Genomic DNA, 17,424 nt, shown 5'->3' with positions numbered 1-17,424 from the left:
AAATATTTAACTTAAAATTCAAAACTTCATTTAAGGAAGTACAGAGGAAATATTTTAATCTGTATTCTTTTTCCAAGACAAAAAGGGGGGAGGGGGTCAGGTGCCTATCTTAGAGAAATATTCTAAATTTACGTCAAAAATTGCAGTTAAAAGTAGCGTTTGGGGGGATGCGGTTCTCTCTTGAATCTTCATCAAAACTGAAGTCAGTTTTAGCCTTTGATTACTTTAGGGGAAGTCAGGGTCTTTTCTTAAATATTTTCCAAAATTATGTTAAAAATGCAATTTAAGTCTGTCTTAGAGGACCGTTAAGATAATGAGGAAGATTTAGGGGCTCATTACGGAAATATTTAAACTTTGAACACTGAAAAGCGCAATTGTATAGTCATATCAAAACCTTACATTTCGAAGGGGTTTTTTTTATTTGCCTTCAGTAATAAATAGATTTAATGTATGATTCTTTTATTTAAATTTTTTCACATCAAAGGCGCTGAATTGTCGCTCTCAAAGGTATGCCTCCGTCCCACCCTAGCTACGGCACTGAATATAGAAAAATCAGAAGGCTCATCCTAAAATGAGCTAAGTGAGCTGAGAAACCAATTTAGTTGTGACTGGAGTTATTTAACTGTTAAGAGCGCTGGAATGATATCAAAAACTAAATCCCTTGGAAGCCCCCCCCCCCCAAAAAAAGTCCAAATTGACTGCAATTTCCTTTGTTCTTAGTTAATTTACTTCAACTTTTGGATTGGACAGATTTGGATCTACTAGTTTTAACCTGGAATTCCCTCATTACAATCTAAACCATGGCAGCGTCGTATCATACCAGTATAATGTAGTGATGGAAGATAAAAGACACAAATATAAAAATTATTATATTGGCTTGGGTATTGAGCTTGGGTAAAACTTAAAAAGTAGGTAGCATAGTCCATCCTCGACTACACTACTGTCAATGAAGGTCACTGCGCCCCCACCTCCCCCTAATAAAACCCCCACTGAAGCTTTTTGCTAATAGCTAGTGTATAAGTAAAACATTCTCTTAAAGAAAAACAATTTCCCGGTTTTTTTTATCTTGAATAAAATTTCTAACTGTTTTCATTGATTGTCATATCTTTAATAAACATGGAACAGCTTTGTAGATTTTTTTTCATAGTTACTTTTGTGATTATGATATTTTATAGTTGAAATTTTCTTCCTTTTTTGGAATATTATTTTCCCTTTTTTTTCTTATTTTTTAAAGCATAACTTTCCTATTTTTTCCTATACATGAAATTTTTGCTCTTATTTTTTTCCAAAAACTGTCTGCGGAGCCTGTAAATATCACATATAAAATAGGTTTTGTTAACTTTTTAATATTTTTTTTAAAGATATCAGCAGTTCGATACCCGAAAAGCTTTGTTTTCGTCATGGAAAAAGCGAATCTGGAATAGACCCCCTGAATAAATGGCCTTTTAATGCAAAGGCTTAGGAACTTTATTACTGAACTAGAAAATCGCCCGTCAAAGTATTGACGGGTGAAAATTGCTTCTGAATTTGAACGAAGACATTGCCTGTTTGGTGATATTTTGATAATTGAAATCGTAACCCTAACTGCAATGGATTAACCTTAAACTCCAGTAGGTAGCGTTCATTGTTGACCACCTTTTCATTTCTTCATTCCCCTGAAATGACTGTCTCTTCAGTAAAAAGTTAAGTTACCGGATCCAGTTCATCCTTGTCAAAATGATGCACTTCCCTGCATGTTAAACATTACCAAAACATATTATCAAATTACCATGCCGTGGCGCGATTTTCATGTTGAATCTTGCGGGTTACTCGATCTCGGCTATTATATATATGAGGATGACTTGAAACCTTTATGCAAATTTTTGATGCTGTTGATTTCAGTTTGTTTTAATGAGCATTTATGAAACTAATTTTTTATGCATTAAGAATTCATCAGGTTTCATCAGTATTCTTACAAGAAATATTTAGCAGTCTGCCGTTGCAAGCTCCTACACCTAATTTTCGGGGGGAGGGGGGAGGGCTCAGTATTGTTTTCTCACTTTAAAAAATCCGTTGTTTTTTCATCGGATGATCTGAGGTATGAAATTATTTAGTTTTTCTCATTGAAGGGGATATTATTGAATTGTATTGAAAAATGTTTGGGAATGTACTACTTGAAATTTCGTGCTTTCTTTATGTTTTTCTGCTCTACGTTTTTTCCTATCTCAAATTTGCCTTATAATACTTTTAATTTCAATATTGTCGAAAAGGTTTTTTTTTAAACTTTTACTTTCTCCCCCCCCCCCCTCCCTGTGAAACTTTTTGTTTTGACAGTCGTGTCATTTGCATTTCCAATGGTGTCAGAAATGTTGTAGCATTTTTTAAAAATTATTATTCTACGTCGCTTTAAAATACCGGAAATTGCTGACGAAATTGGTTTTATTCGTAGGAATTATTTCGGAATTAACGTTCAGAAAATAATTGGTGCACGTGTAATTGACTTGAATCTTCTTTTACATGGTATTTCTGAAGCGTGATTCAGTGTAGAAATAAAGATAATAGTAATTGTAATAAATATTATTACAATAGTAAACAAATAGTGAAGTGGTTCGTTGAGTTAACAGCAATAACCCAGGTCGACCTGTGCCAAACAATCAAAAACGAAGTTAAAAAAAAACGTATTGGGGGGGGGGGGAGTTTTTCCCCCTTCTCCTTCCCTTTTTACTTATACTTTTATTAATTTCCTTATTTTGAAGTTCTTTAGAAACTAAATTTGTGATCAAAAATGGTTTTTCTTACAATTTATCTTGTAACACCCTTTTTTTAAGAGAGAAATTCTATAAAATAACAAAGTGCTTAAAATAATTGGTGAATGGTGTATTTGTTGCTGTAAAAGATCGGAACCTGGTAAATGTCGACATTCGCCGAGATGAACATCAACTGACGAAACAACGAATATTTCCGGTGAGCCATCTATGACTGTTGACCTTCTCCGATTTCGGTCTTTTACAGTAAAATTTTGGCCACACTATTTCTTTCCTCTCACTAAGCTCGAATTAATGTTATTTCTAGTTTATTTGGAAGAGTGATGTGTAATTACTATTTAATTTCTTTACTAAGATGGGGGAAAAAGCTTCCAGAAAGATAAATGATTGTTTTCAAATCTAAAAAATGCATTATAGTGCCGGTTATTGACAGCTGTTGATAACTAAGGTGAATGCAGATAAAATTTTCTATCGAAGAATAGATTTCCTGATTAACTATTGCAATGTGAATGTTTGTTGTGGATTAAAATAATGTGTTATCGTTTTATTATACGTGATCATGTAAAAGTGTTATTAATAGTAAGAGAAAGGGAGTTGAACTTATATAATTAGAAATGTACTGAGCTATAGATATGAATATTTTTCTTTTTTTCTTTTTCATTCTATTTTGTTCTTTTTAATAAGGTTCTTTCATTAACGTTTTTGAGCAAAATGCTCAAAAAAAAAATCCGTTTTAGGGGGAAAAAATTTCGCATCTTTTTAGTTTTTATACCAGTCGAAAGATCTGCTTTTTTTACAAAACATTCTTCGAACTTTCTAATTTGAACTTCCCTGTTTTACGTTTGAAGAATGCAATAAGAATCAGAAGCAGTATGTTTTGTTTCCTGGTGTCTATTTTGATGTTTCTTTCCCTCTCATTCTCTTTCTTTCTACGTCCCCCCCCCCTTTTTTTTTTTTTTTTTTTTTCAAAGGGGAAAGAGTGGTCTTCTTATTTTTAAACTTTTTGCTTTTTTCACGTATTTATTGCTTTTAATTACTAATTTATTGATTTCTTTCCTTTTGATGCATTTTTGAACACTAATTCCAATTTCATTTAAAGCAGTGTTGATTAAAACTTATTTTAAAAAGGATCAAATTTTTATTATGGAAGGGCTTGCTGACCGTATTGATCAAAATATGTATTTAAATTTAAGGGGGAACACGGAACAGTGTAAAGTTTTTTAGTCAGTGAGAAATTTGACATTTTTTACATGTGATGAAGCATTTCGAATAGAATTCTCGAAAAACACGATTCCTCAGTTTTGACTATTCTATGTCTTGGAGAATAGCTCCTCACTGATGTAAGTGCTTCCAAAAAGAAATCTTGTGAACAAAACATGAGATCTGATTGCTGGAAATTAATCTTTTTTTAACATACAATGAATAAAACAACTATCCAATTTTTTAAAGTTTCTCCCGTATATCGGCATTACATTGAAATTCTTGAAATTCAATCAATTCCTCGTGGTTTTCGAAATGACAGTAAATGTAGAAAAAAATTATTGAAACTAAATAGGTTTTTTTTCCCCTTCGATTCTTAAATTTAATTTATTTATTTTGTTTTGAAACGAAAAAATTTCGCACGTTTTAAATTTTTATGCAAAACGAAAAGTATGATTCTTTTTAAACCGAAGTTTGGAAATTGTTAGGAGCATCCAAGTCTACTAAACGCCTTAAATTGATATGTAGAAAACTAGGGGGCTTTGTCCTTGCTTGCTAACGCTCACCAAACCCCCAAAAATTGCTTCTCAATCTTATAGAACAGCGAACTTTTGCTAAAAATAGAATGGAAGGCGGGAGGGAAAGAAGCGATATGTACTTTTTGTTTAATATATATATTCAGAATGTTTGACTTTTTTAAATGTGCTTCTAAAATTCTTGTTACTTTTTTCTGCATTTTTCACGATTCAAAATTTTTATTCGAAGAGTAAAAGTACTCTTTATTAAACTTTTGAAGCGTATTTCCAATAGTCAGTGAGTAAAATGAGCTAGTCGTTGCTTGTAGGCGTTAAAAATGTCTCTGTATAAAACCAATATCAAACACATTCTTTCAAGCCTTTATAAACTAAGCTAGTCAACACCAATACATTTCCAAAAGATAACGATTTACAATTCTTTTGAAATTTGTTCAAATGAAAGAACAATGCACAGAAGTGGTTATAGGGGGGAGAGTGGGGTCCAACGGACAAGCACACATCTCTTCCGTATCATAAGCATTTAAATATTTCATTATAAAATAAAATTATAATTTATTAAGTTTGCTTTCTCATACATTTTCGTGTTTAAAGAATTTTTTGCGAGACATTAAAGCTCTCTTTCATGCTTTTCTACATCCGTATATTTATTTACTTCTACGGAAGACTCATCCAAATCGCATTTTTTGTTTTCTGTGGTAAAAACCATTTTAATCAAACTTTGGGAAAACAATTCGCAATAATGTCGAAATAAAGAGTTTCTTCATTAATATTATGTTCAAATTAAAAATGACTATTCGTTATCCCTTCAAAACAGGCCAAAAAGACCAGAATATATGAAATCCGTCCATTACGTAGATAAGAAAATTATAAACAAAATGGTACAACAAAGTATATTAATACTACACTGTTAAAAAAATTTCATGAAAATAACGGAGAAAGTACCGGCAGCAAAGTTGCCGTAAATATTACGTTTACGTTCAATGACTTTCCGTGACTTAACAGAAGTTCCATTTCTTATTTCTCCGTAGTTGTAGTTTCCCGTTTATAAATTTCCCGTGACTGAACGAAAATTCCATTTCTTATTTTTCCGTTCATTTACGATCTCTGTGTTTTAACAGAATTTACGTTCCTTATTTTTTCATTGCTATATTTTTTCTATTTCTCACTTTCCCGTATTTAAGTAAAAAGATTTTATTTTCAAAAAATATTTAAAAAGTTATGTCACGTATTGACTTTTCGTTTCATTAAAAATTTAGTTCTTTAAAATGATATATAATACAGATATAGTTAACTGTTCTAAAATTATTACTTTTTTTTTAATTTGCATTTGTTACTCAAAGATTTTTTAAATTAACAACTGGAGAGAGAAACCTAACATAATCTCTACTCCGAGCATCCATGACTGACCAAAACTTTTTATATCAACTTCAGATGAATTAAATTAATCAAATAGTACCAGCAGAAAAAATGATGGATTTGAATATGACACCAATTATCCCTGCTGATACTGTTCGATATTCCTTTCGTCGTACAGTGTCTGGGGTGGCATGGAAAAACATACATGAAAAATATGATATTTTTATTTGCAGAATATGTCAAATAAAATACTATTAAAACAGATTGACGTTATCATTTAATAATATACCTGATAGAGAGTACCGCATATCTATTGTATTTAAAAACAGAATCATTGACATGCACGTGAAGAATTTTTGGTTCAGATGCTGCATGCCTCCCCCCCCCCCCCCCACGATATCCCAATTTTTCACTCATTGGAATCGCAACATAGATTTTTAGTACATAATCATCATACTTAAGCATATCAGTATCAGTCAGTTCGTTTTACCCTAACTGTTTTTCCAAGAAACTTGCAATAATCTCAAATAAGTTGTTGGATAAGAGATTAACATATTAAATTAAGTACTTATTGTTGCCAAAACTTTCATTGTATTTTCAAAGATCATTAATAAACCTTTATTTAGAGATTTAAAATGTTTACTTTCAATCTATCAAAAAAAAATAACTTAGTGATTTTTTCTGTCTTGCTCGCACACCACGATAATCTCCGGTTGATACTAAATGTTGGCCATTTAACGTTTTAATGACTCGCACTACAATGCGTTAGAGCAAAAACAATAACTTTATAATTATAATAGTTCTATAAATTCCAAATCAGCTACCATCGGAATTCTATCAAATGCATATTAACAAGAAAAATACATTTGTATATTAACATGTACAAAAATATTCAACAATACTTACATGTGACCAGTGGTGCTAAATTTAAGTATCTCCATTGCATCTGGATACAAGTAATCCAATAAATAGCCTTTATTTTAAATGGATAACACGAGATCCTAAAATTATTCTCACCGCTAGAACACACTATGACTAACGAATAGAATTGTTCGAAGTATTGAGCAAAATAATACACTGCAATAATATTCTAATACTGACTCAGTAAAACCCACAACAAATCACCAGGGAGATCAAAACACATCTGCCTGTCTGAAAAAGGCGCGAACATTTTTCCAAACCTACAAAGCTCAAAGGCGTATAAACAATTTCGACATACGAGTACTATTACTCTCCAGACATGAAATAGCAAGCTATCTATTTCGTCTACAGCATCTGAGTTGTTATTCTAAATATGTTTTAATTAGCAAAATGTAACAGTGCGAATTATAAGCACTATCAAAAGGGATGTTTATCATGACTTGAAGGCTAATCAGAGCGAAGTACAGCACAGCGGCAAACTTAGAAATGGAAAAATTCTGTTTTCGTTATTTCCTTTCGTGATGTTTCTGTTATTGTAAGGAAAAAATACGTTTTGAAGCATTACGGAAATATTCTGTTAAAATCAGTCAAAAAACCACCTGAATTTTCAGTTTTTTTTTAACAGTAAAGTACGCGTTACTGTTAAAACAAAAAGGAAATTCTCTCTCACCCGAAGAAAAAAAAACTTGATTAAAATATGCATTAAACTATATTTTATTACAAAAATTCCTCAAAATGCACCTCTCCTCCTAAACTCAAACTAAATTGTACCAAATTTCACTGCTGTGAATGCTAAGAAGCTTCTGAGCATAGCAAAGCGGCCGTTTTCTTCGTTGGAAAAGTAGTTTTGAAATTCGTGCTCAGTAACATTTTGCTCTTTAGCTCCCTGTTTGAATTGAGTTTTACCAAGGATTATCGCTAAATTTAAAATCATCATGTCTCCTGTTTTAATTAATTGAGAAAATGTGTGCTAACTTCATCTTATGCATTAAAAAAAGCTCTTTCGAATGCCATAATATGTTATGCAATGTGTGAAATCCCTGATATCCCTTGTAGGTAATTAAAATGAAGTTTTAGCTTAAAAGTAATTGCAAAAACTAATTTTTGTAGCAAATTTAAACCTCAAGGTCCTATGGGGTCAGTAGATTATACAACCCAAATTCAAAATAACAGAATACTTTTCACTTTTTGGAAAAAAGTTTATTCTAACCAAATATAAGTGCTAATTAGGTATTTAATTGAACGTGCCACCTTTTTTAGTCCTTAAAGTGTGCACTTCATTTCAAATATACTCGATTAAAAATAATCTTAGTCAGAATAATCCAAAAGTTTATAGCGATGAAATTTTACATTGAGTCAAAAAATTAGAATATTCAAATTAAAGGGGGACAAAACACTTTCAAAAGAAACAATATCAATACTAGAATGCGTCTTTTTTTGATAGATTCAATGCTTTAATCCTTTCACACACGGATTCTACCACCTGTTTACATTAATCGTCTTTGACACTGTCCCTCTTCAATGTGACAACGAGCTCGATTTTTTTTGGCGGGCACCAGATCTTGAACTGATTTCTTTAGATTTGACGGTACCACAAATTTTTGATCGTATTGAGATTGGTAGAGTTGCTTGACCAGTTTAATACCGAAATTCCTCTTTCTGTTTAAAATCTGAGTCGATTTAGAGACATGACACGGGAGTAGAATCTTGCTGAAAGATAAAATCAGTCACTAAATGTGTAACTGCTGTGCCTCAGATGAAGTATCATGCAGTATTATTGACAAACAGCGGAAGTCCCTCATTGTTTTATTTTAAGAGATACATAATTTCCCAATTCCAGCAGCTCTCATGAACCTACAAGCCAAAAAGGATGTGTCAAATTGAAAAGAACGTCTTAAACAAGATTTCTCATAACGCTTTTCTTTTTAAACGTCAACTCCGAACACCATTTTTTTTTCTTCACAGATATTTCAAAAAAATATTCATCACTGAATATAATACTTTTCCAACCGTATTGCCCCTGTATGATCTGCTCTTAGCTCCAGGAGAGAGTCGTCTGTGCCTCAGATGAAGTATCATGCAGTATTATTGACAAACAGCGGAAGTCCCTCATTGTTTTATTTTAAGAGATACATAATTTCCCAATTCCAGCAGCTCTCATGAACCTACAAGCCAAAAAGGATGTGTCAAATTGAAAAGAACGTCTTAAACAAGATTTCTCATAACGCTTTTCTTTTTAAACGTCAACTCCGAACACCATTTTTTTTTTCTTCACAGATATTTCAAAAAAATATTCATCACTGAATATAATACTTTTCCAACCGTATTGCCCCTGTATGATCTGCTCTTAGCTCCAGGAGAGAGTCGTGCACGTTTCTACTTCATGCTTATGTTTGGTTTTACTTCGTAGATCTGCAGTTAAAACTGCAGTTGACGCAACCGTCCAAGTGTAGTTCGGATGGGCAGGTTAACTATAGTACATTCTTTCCAACATTTATGGATATAAGAAGCATTTTTCAACGATCATTTTTGACGATTTACTTTAATTTGGGTTCATCTCTGTCAGGTGTTACAATTTTTCTACTTCGTTTACTTCGGTTACTTTTTAGTTGGTCAGTCCTTCTATGTTCCTTTAAAATCTTACATACCATAGATTATAAAACATTCATTTGAATTGAGTTGGATGGGTTTTTTTTCCAACTGTAAGAAATGATACAATATGTAACTTCGTTTTTTTTTATTTTCCTATTTATCTCCTTGACGACCCATTTTGAGCAATAAAAAGCTTGTAAAAGAGTGTAAATTATCGTAAAGAGCGCCAAGCTCCGTACTTGTGACAAATATCGGTTAACAGGTATGCAAATATTTTCGCTACTTTTTAAAATTCACATTGAATGAATAGATTATTCCAATTTTTTGACCCATATAAAAAATCTATCTATATTTCCAATGTGTTAATGATCCATAAGTTGTTAAATAATACCTAAAAAATTGTTTAAATTGATTTACCCATTCACGAAGAACGATTTTTACTGTCTTTAATTTGCATGCGTTCATTTTTCCCGACTCAGGGACAAGTTTTGTTCAAACAGTTCTGATGTTCTATAAATTTTGAATTTTGGTTGTAGTTCATAAAACATTTCACGAAAATAGTAGAATTGTATCTCTCACAGTTTTTATTCAATTCGGGGAAAAGATATAACATCATATATAATGATTTTCTCAAGGCACCTCTCGCTTATCTCTCGCTCTGGTATCCCCAAGTGCAACGAACAGCACGTTTTCACCTTTTAAGGAAGTTTAGGTAGGTGTTCAACAAAATATTGTCTCTATTCGCATATAAACGTAAGTGACTCAAAGACTCAAAATGTTGCTGTTACAGATTAACTTGTACTCATATTGAAAATGTTTTGAAAATCTTCCGAAATTTTGTGAGTGGCAAATAATTATTCTACTGTGTCAGAATTTACAAAAAATAAATAAATAAATTTGATAGAAAACGTGTGATTTGGTATTAAACCTGAAATATTGCCTCTTATCCGCATATGTTCGTAAGTGGGGAAAAAGACTCAAAATGTTGCTGCTGCTGATTAACTTGTTCTCCTATTGAAAGTGTTTGGAAAATCCACAGAAATTTTGTGTTAGAGTGGGAAGGAATATTCTTCTGCTTCAGAATTTACAAAAAAAAAAAAAAAAAAAAAAATGGTAGAAAATGTGTGATTTGGTATTAAGCCTGAAACCCTTTGAAACTTTCTGCTTGTGATCGGGGCGTTCCGAACTTGAATTTTTGGGAGAGCTGAAATTCTCAATTTGCTGAATGGAACTCCAAATTTTGAACGACGATAATTTTGCCAAACAGAGCTCTAGATTTCGCCGTTTGATGGTAATTTTGCCGAATAGAACCCCAAATTTTGCCGAGTGATGGTAATTTTTCCGAATCGTCAGACAAAAATTGCCGAATATGGAAATTTTTGGTTAGGGAATTTTCGTTAGGGCGTGAAAAGTGATTCTGATATTTTACATTCCCATTTCCTGCGGTGATAAGAAATAATTACGTTTGTTATTTTTTTTTATTTGTTCACATGGCTAGCGAATTCGACCAGCTGTTCAACAGAAGTAAACTCCGTGGAATGCAGTTAAGTACACTTTGCATGAAGGAATCACAAATCAAATACGGGGTTCTCGAATTCTCTCTTTCTCTGATTGTATTTTTGTCCTTGAACATGGTGTCATGTCAACTGATCTTAGAAATACTTGAAATGTATTGGAATATTTTTACGTTCTAAAGTTATACTAGAATTTTTATTGAAGTAGTGTCAGATTAAAAAAATAAATAAATAAATATAGTAAATGGATTGTGTACCGTTGAAACAAATTGGAGAGTAAAAACGTGCTGTAGTCTATAATATCCCGAACTGTGATCAGCATTTATCTTTTTTCAAACGGATATATATATGTAGCTAATAAAATGTAACTATATCATAATTGTGTATCCCGGAGAACTAAAAGGTTTAAGAAATATGTGAAGTTTTCGGTATTTTTTTCAAGTTGAATTTCTGAGCTGAATTGTTTGTAGTAGGAGAATATGGGGCAAAGTAAAATGGTGAATTATTTACTTTGTTTTTATCTGGTAATATTTTAACTACGTTGCAACACATGTACAGTGGTAGCCAAAATTATAAAGACAAGAGAGAAATTATTCCCAAATCTTGGCTGCCTTTGATTGGAAAGTTATGCAAATTTTATGACTGGAAACTAATAGTAAAAGAAACTTTTTTTTTATTACTTTTATTAGAAATACAGAGAAATTTCGTGTTCATAGAATGAAGTTTGAATTTAGACATCCCTGTTATATGGACAATTAGATTTGTGTGCTCTAAAATGCAAAATTTGCTTGTTTTTTGTTCTGCAGACTGCACTACATAACGATATAAATGTTTAGTAAGCGATTAGGGACAAATTTTATTTTTTAGTCATACCGTTAGATACTAAACTTGAAGAATTTGAGCAAAAGAAACTATTTGTTTGAAAAACTTTACGACTTATACTCAACTTCAAGTAGCCACAGATCTAGATAGAGATCGGTTATTTAGAGCTTTCTCAAAAAACGAAAAAACCGAAGCGTAAATTCCAAGAACGTTCTTCAACTTCCATGACATCAACACTGATAAAAGTGATTGAAAAAAAGGGGGATATTTTTGATCATTAGTGTTTTTGAGGGCAAAACGCTCATTGTCCTTAGAATTTCGTCTAGTTTTAACAATGACATTTTTTTATTAATCACGGCAAAACATTTATAATTTGTATATTCAAATGGTCTGTATTCCACAATGATTTCTATAATAAAAAGACATTTCGTGTATTAATTTTACTGAATTATTCCATATTTATTTATTTTATTTATTATTTTATTTTTTGTGTGTGTAATTACTGCTGTTCTTATAATTCTGACCACCACTGTAGTCGATTCGTGTCGGAAAAAGTTACAGCTGAAGATCAAAGCATATGATAATCAAGCAATTTTCAAAAATTTATACTCTTCCTGTAATTTTTTACTCTAAGTCAACAAATTTTTTTGTCATTATAGAATTATGATTTTTTTTTACTATTGACATTTAAAATTTTATTAAGCTCTACAAATATTCGGTGCAGTAAACTTATTTTTATTTTAAATATTTTGCAATATTAGTCAAATTTATGCGGGGTAAAGAGATGGGACAAACCCCCTTTTTTAAAAAAAAACTATTTTTGTATTTTTAGTATGGTTAGTCATTTGCTATGTAATAAACTTCGGTCTGGCTACCTGTTTGTAGTCAAACAAAAAATCTTAAATTACCCCTTAAATTTTCCTAAATTTTGGCCAGAAAGTTCCTAAAATTCGCCTAAAATTTTGAAAAAGTCGACTGTGACACCTGTATATGTAGCATGATTTAATATAAATGCTATTTTAAAAATAATGAGAGACTAGTTTAGGTACTATTTTCCTTATTTGGCGGCTATTTTGCAGACTATTTTTCACTTAAAAGGCTACTAAAACGACCATTTTTAGAACCATAACTCAGTGACATCTCTCAGGGTTCGTACGCTCCTTCAAAACTCCTCCATTACTCCTTCATTCAGGAAATTTTTCTGAAGGGCCCTTTAAACTCCCTCATTTTGATTTTAACTCCTTCAAAACTCCTTTTTTAGTTCAAGACTACATAATTTTCCTCTGTGACAGTAATTTAAAATACTTCAATCGACAATTTAACATCGTCACAAGGGCAAAGGTATAATTACAATTTTGAGGTAGTAATTTCGTATATTTATTTTTTTCATAAAGATGCGATTTATAAATTGAGCCTAGAAGTCGTAAAAAATGAAGGTGAAAATATTATTAGATGACTAAGACATTTTATAAGTGAAGTAAAACATGCTTAAATGGTGCTTGGTAATTTTTTTAAGTTTTATGATTATTGCTTTTCTCTCACTTTCAGCAGTAAAAATCAGTTTGTTTAATTATTATTTAAATATTTAAAAATACATAAGTAGATTTACTATATTAAGTGATTGTGTTAAAAAATCAATTGTGTAGTAAATAACAGTTATGATATTGTAAAAAGGGTCATCCACATTCACAAATAATGTCATGCCTTAAGGCGGAGACAGGTTCAATAAATTGTGACTAGAGGAAGAGAGAGGCCAAAAGTGACATTACATAGTTATTATAACAATATGTTATAACATTTGACAAGAGGAGTAGTAAGGTGAAGTGTGACACTTAATGACAGAGGGGAAGGGGATTAAATATCTTTACTAATAATAAAGCTGAAAGTCTGTGCCTCTGGATCTCTGTCTGTTGCATACATAGAGCCTAGACTGTTCGGCAGATTTTCATGAAATTTGGCACTAAATGTGTTCATAACATACTGGTGAGCACCTCGAAGCGATTTTTCGAAAACTCGATTTTTTTTCTATTCCCATTTTAAGAGCATTTTATCAAGCTAATTATCATAACCTGGGCAAGCAAATTAACATAATATGGACTAGCAAATTACCATAACAAGGGCGAGCAAATTAACATAGAAAATTGGCGAGAAATTCATCATGCGTTATTTGTTACTATACAGGCGAACCAAATAACCTTTTAATTTTCTACTACAGGCAAAGCCGTGCTGGTACCACCAGGATGAATAAAAGAGCGACATCATTCAGGGACAGCTCATTAGTACTCCTTCAAAATCTCATTTTACTCCTTCAAAACTCCTCCAAAACTCCTTCATTTTATTTCTGAAATAGAGTACGAACCCTGTCTCTGCGATATGCTAACTGGTTAATGCACACTGAGGATGTAAACTAAGCGTAATGCTGGAGAGCAAAAAAAAAAAAAAAAAAGCTGTTTTGATATTGAACGCTTTAGATATCGTTCCTGATTTTAAAGATCACAACAAACTAAAGCCGTATGTTGGTATGAGTTTTATATGGTTTGTAATTGTAAATCAGGCCATGACCGCGATTTAGCGTAGCTGCTTGGATGGATGATTCGTACTGTTAATGGCCTTGATAGCTCAATATTGAGTAGAGTGGCCTGGCATTGGATTATCTATCGCATTGTTGTTTGCCGTGTAACCAAGAGTTTCTACATACAACTAGGACCGACGAGAGGCCATGTCAGCCAAGTCGGAAACTAGGGACCCGGCTAGAAATCCGAGTCGTGTAAATTTGACAAGCTTTATTGGGGGAGGGGACCATGGGACCAAGCTAACACGAGGCCCACCTTGGCTCTTGGCGGACCTTCGTACAGCACCTGTAAGATGTGTTAATCAAATTTGAATTGTTTCTGGTAATCCTTCAAATATTATTTTCTGCTGTATTCGTCTGAGTGTTTTACTATAGTGCTTCTAAACCTTGGAGGAAATTATGAATAACCGTCTATTTCCATCCTGCTCCATACGGTCCGCCACATGATAATTCCAATGTGTAATGCTTAAGCTGCTATAAATGCTAACTGAAATATCAGTCGTTATGATCAGAGGTGCCCCGATGGGAGGTCACTCTGACCTCCCAAAAATTTTCTTATTCGGCAAATTTTATCTGACCCCTGGTTTATTACGCCTGTTTTTGAGGTTCTCTGTTTGTTTTGCAGCATTAATTTGTCGATTTTTCAAACTTCTCCAATATTTGCAAATTGCACTTGGCTCAGAAGGAAAAATACATGAAAAAGTAATTAATTTGTCAGTGTTGTACTAATTCTCTCGCGTTCTCTGGCATCAAAATGGATGTGATGAGCCGGCTTGAGTTTTATGGCGGCTCTATTCTGTAGTTGGGACAAACCTGACGTGGCAGCTTTGTGAAGGCTATGCAGATCCTGGTAACAGCATAACGATGCCACTAGGTCAGGTACCAGCTATAGCAATGCTTAGTGATAGAGTATGGTGGTGAAAAGTATTGCTAGACATTCTGAAGAATCCTACAATTACGTTACAGTGATTAGTTTTTTTTTAATTCCCACCGCTAATTACAAAATTTCCGACCCGAGCCTCCTCCCCCTAGAAAGAAATATGACGTTATTTTTAGAAAACGAAAACAAAAGTGTTTAAAGGAGGGACCTTATGAGAAATCCTTTCTGCAGTTGACTGTTATTTAAATTACTCTTTGATGTTGAAGCTTAATACAACATTCTCTGATTTATTTTCCTTCTATCAACGAGCTAAGTCTTTCATAAAAACCTGAAGCATTTAAAATGTTCCACTTTTTCTTTGCTAATTTGACTCAAAATGTAAACGAATTTTTTCGCTGATGGATGCTAATAGACTTAAGGAAGGGAAGGGGGAATTTGTTAGCTAACTTCTTTCCATGCTGTAATGAATGATCTTAGCAATCGTATGCATATTTCAAATATATTTTGAAATGTGTTAGTGTATTAAATTGTGTACTTATTATAGTTAAAAAGATTTTGAAACTGCATAATACCCATTTAGTGAACTTGTACAACACTTTTCTCTCGACTTTGTAATTTCAACCAAGTACAGGTGTGACTTTCTCAGTTGTTGAGTGTAAAGCCCTGAATTTTAGAATAACTGGCGACACGTCCGCCTTCTTGGGGCTAAAACGAAAATTCTTCTTTCCTCGAAATGGTTGTGTCGAATCGCGACTTATGCGTTCCAAAATGTGTGCTATGATGAAATACGTGTTTCTCTCATTGATTGTGGTTTCTTATTAACTTAATATGAATCCACAATCAAGAAGCAAAACATGCTAGTGCTTCATTATAGCAGACGTAGGAAGAAAGAGGCATTTACCCCAAGATGGCGGACGTGTCACTACTTAAGCTACAATTTAGGATTTTAGTTGAGTGATAATTCGGAAGATGTGGAGGGAAAAAATCCGTTCTAGACCGAAATGTTGAAGGATTTACCCAGTAATGTCCCGCCCACCCACTTCACTGCTCAGCTTTACTACAGTTTTACCTTGTTTCTTGTTGAAATGCCACCAAAACAATATTTTAAAATACGTATTTGTCTGCCTTCAACTTTTTAATGACTCAAAGGCTAAAAAATTGCTAAACGTCAAGAGGAACAGATTCTTGAACCCTCCGAAGTGCTTGTCTCTCTCATTTGTCTGTGCCCACCCACCGAGCGTTGGATCCACTGTTTATGTTCCCTAGCGAAAATTATTTACATAGTGGGACAAGTGAATTTTGTCCGACGCTTTTAATCGCTTGTCGAGCGTTTTGCAAAAGATGAACCAAAAAAGAAACTTCTTCGTAGACAGAACGTGGTCCGAGGTGTGACAGATGGCTTCGTTCCAGGCGCCTTGTAGAACCTAAATAACCGATTTTTGCTGAGGTTCTCGCGACGCTGGGATTCCGCCGTTCATTGGGGTGGACGCACGCCAGCGTTTAGGCCGGTGGAGACGTAATTCAAACTCTTGGCTCTCTTTTTTAACTTCCGAAGAGCGTTTTATTTTTCTCGGTTTCGTTCCCGTCAACTTTCTGATGGCTTGGCGAATATTTGACGATTTATGACGTCGGCACCGTCCCCGCTGCGCTTTGCACTTTTTTTCTCGTTTCACTTTTTAACTCTCGCCTCATTTTTCCGCGTCGGACGCACGTGCAGTTGATTATATATGAGGCAGTGAGAAGTAGTGATGGGCATAATCGAGATCTTTTGATAATCGAGAACTCGGGAATCGAGTACTTCTGATAATCGAGTGATTGATAATCGAGATCTTTTCAAGTCGATCACTCGAGTGATTGATAATCGACATCTTTTGAAATCGAGAATTCGAGTGATTGACTTCTCGGAATCTTTGGAATCGAGTACTCGAGCGATTGACTTCTCGAGATCTTTATAATCGAGTATTCGAGCGATTGACTTCTCGAGATCTTTATAATCGAGTACTCGAGCGATTGACTTCTCGAAATCTTTATAATCGAGTACTCGAGCGATTGACTTCTCGAGATCTTTTGAATCGAGATGTTTTAAATCGAGATCCCGAGATGTTTTTAATCCAGATCTCGAGACGTTTGAATCGAGTACTCAAGTAGATCATTTTCTGAGCTTTTCCAGAGTTGAATTGATTGCTACAGGGGTGCCCACTAAAAGGGGGGAGGGGGCATGGCGCAGCCAGTGCCACTAAAATTTTTAGGTCTAGTTTTTTCAGAGGGTTCTTTAAATCTCATTTTC

General features: G+C 33.4%; 1 protein-coding gene across 1 annotated transcript in view; it reads left to right on the top strand.

The window, feature by feature from the left end:
• Nucleotides 1-17,424, top strand: part of LOC129224622 (unconventional myosin-XVIIIa-like) — a 190,833-nt gene that overhangs the window by 101,079 nt on the left and 72,330 nt on the right.

The sequence above is a fragment of the Uloborus diversus genome, chromosome 6, assembly GCF_026930045.1.
Source record: "Uloborus diversus isolate 005 chromosome 6, Udiv.v.3.1, whole genome shotgun sequence".
Classification (NCBI taxonomy): Eukaryota; Metazoa; Arthropoda; class Arachnida; order Araneae; family Uloboridae; genus Uloborus; species Uloborus diversus.
This window is presented reverse-complemented; position numbering and strand designations above follow the sequence as displayed.